This window comes from Triturus cristatus, chromosome 7 (genome assembly GCF_964204655.1).
Source record: "Triturus cristatus chromosome 7, aTriCri1.1, whole genome shotgun sequence".
Classification (NCBI taxonomy): Eukaryota; Metazoa; Chordata; class Amphibia; order Caudata; family Salamandridae; genus Triturus; species Triturus cristatus.
Window position 1 is genome coordinate 1,852,176,068 of NC_140590.1, and position 2,727 is coordinate 1,852,178,794.

Below are 2,727 nucleotides of genomic sequence, written 5' to 3' on the forward strand. Positions count from 1 at the left end.
TCGGAGCTGTTGTCGTCACATCGCGTACAGGGGTGTCGCCACTGCAGTTGTCGCATCGAGCGGAAGCGTCTCGCAACGTTGGAGAAGAGTGTCGCCGCCAAAGCCACTGTCGTCGCATCGCATAAAGGGGTGTCGCTGCTGCAGCTGATCCATCAAATCGAGTCTTCTCGCAACATCGGAGAAGCGTGCCGCATCTGGAAGATCTTCACGTCTTTATTTCTTTGCACCAAACTTTCATCGCATCAACATCGTTGCAACACTTTTGTTGCCCTGTGTGTCGCATCTGCAGGTACATTGACTTAAAGTGTCGCATTTAAGAACTAAAGAGAACTAAGCTAAATTCTACCATCTTAAAGTAATAGTATTGTGGATTTTTGTGGTTTATGGTCTTGTGGTAAATCTATATAAAGAATATTTATTTTTGATATAAAACCTGTGTTGTGTCCATCTGTAGTGCTATCACTGGATTACTGTATGTGTTCACAAATGCTTTACACACTGCCTCTGAGATAAGCCTGTCTGCTCGTGCCAAGCTACCAAGGGGGTGAGCAGGGGTTATTTTAGGAGTGTACCCCTTTACCCTGACTAGAGGCGAGGGTCGCTATTTCTCACAAGTGCATACCTGTGCCAACTGGAGACCCCCAAGTCTAACAACCTAACAATGCAGGGACCAATATTTGAGTGCCGAAACATGTTGGTGGACATTAGAAGCCGGGTCCACTGCTTGACCCTCGTGTTCTTATTCTTGTGTTAGGGAGACACCATTAGCAGACATGCCAACCCTCCCGATTCAGGCGGGAGACTACCGATTTCAAGGCTAGTCTCCCGCCTCCCGATTCAAGCATCCAGAAACCCGATTCCTCGGGGTTTCAGCTGACAGGGCTTGGTATTGTGTAACGTGCTAATTCTTCCAGCAATAGTCAGCGTGGCGACGCGGGGGCTCTAGAAGTGGTGAAAAACCAACAAACCCTCGTTAACAAGCGAATGGTCTTTTAAAGACCTGTGAAGTACTCGGGCGGCTGTGTGTGTGCCCGGGAAGCTGTTTCAGCCCGGGCTGCCACACGGAGGCTAGTGGGGGGGAGTGTTGGTGTTTGCACTGCCAGCAACCTGCCAGGCCAGTGCACAACACTTGTATCACCCTCTCTCTGCCTGCCATTGCGCTCCATGAAGAAAAAAACGTGCATTTGCGTTTCAAATGTCCGATCCTGCAGCAGCTCACTCCCAAGGCCCATACATGACAGTAACCCGATTCAAGGCCCCATTCTCCTGATTTTTTCTAAAAAATGTCCCACTTTGCTCTTCTGAAATGTTGACATGTATGCGTTAGATAACACTTTAGCTTGCCCGCGCACCATTTTAATATACGTCTGACAGTTTAACAAAAGGAGAACAGAAATGCTGAGGTAAGAGACACAATCTCACCCAAGATAGGGAAGCCATAACTTGGAGTCTGTACAATCATTGAACAGCAGCACACATGATGCTTCCCTTGTGTAGATGTGGAGCCCAGCTGTAGCGGTGGCGTGTTGTGAAGTTTACAGCACTGGTTTGGTGAGGGGTCATCACCCCGTGTGTGCACATGGCTGTATGACCATTCCATAGGGGGCTTGGCTGTTTCAGTTTGTTTCTTTGCATATGGCCATGTCTGAACTGTGGAGGCGTGGTGAGCAAAATAACGATGGATTAAACCCAGATCTGTGACTGGGGTGAATGTTTTGCCAATGTGCAACATTCCGTCCATCATCTTGTGTGTTTTTAGGTCGAGGACCGTCCGGTCTGCCGAAGGCAGAACCGGAAGTCGGAGATTTAATGTTTTGGAGAAGAGGGGCTTGAACCCGCCCCTCTTCTCCCCTCTTCTCCATTGGCTGGCCTCTTGAATGCTGGCCAGCCATTGGAGAAGAGGCTTTGTCACTTCGAACAGGCCCCGTCCTTTTCGGATTCGGGGGCGTGTTTTTTCGTTACTTTTCTAATTATCTCCTCCAGCCAATGGCAAGAGGAGAGAAAAGCAAAACACGCCCCCGAATCCGAAAACGCCACTGCGTTTCTCCGAGGCATTTCTGCTTCGCCTCGGAGAAAGGCAGTGGTGTGCTTCTTTTTACCAATGGCATCGCTTCTTGTGCCTCTTGAAAGAAAACAGTAAAAGAGCGCACTGTGTGTGATGGCTCGAGCTTCTAAAGAGCCGGCTTTACTTCAGCAAAGTGCTCTGAAAACGATGTGCCCCGGGGCCTTGAGAGGGAGAGCGGCGAGACATCCTCTGCAGCCCCGACTTTGCAATGAACTCTTCAGAGCTCGAGTACACGCGCTTTAACACTCACTTCATTCCTTGTACCAGTGCAGGGCGCGCTGCTCGATTCGGCGACTGCTGGTTGTATAAGTGCAAACTTTTTCCCCATGTCGAGGCAGTTTCTGCCCTCGTCTTGCACAGATGAAAGGAATTCAACTGCACAGCCCACAAAATGTATGCAGATTTTTTTCCCTGTACAAACCTGGAAAAGGTTTGCCCCCTATTGTGCTTTCTCGGTACTTGCCTTAATCCCCATTTGTAGCATAAAACATGCTACTGACTCTCGCTCCCTCTCTCGTTTATCTGCGCTCTTTAGTGCATGATTTCTCACCCCCCCGCCCCCAACCCCCAGATACACTTTCGACTTCCAATCACAAAATAGAACAGCAATAACGTTCAAACATCTTCGCTTCACAGTATTCAAATCTGGCTGATTTGTGTTT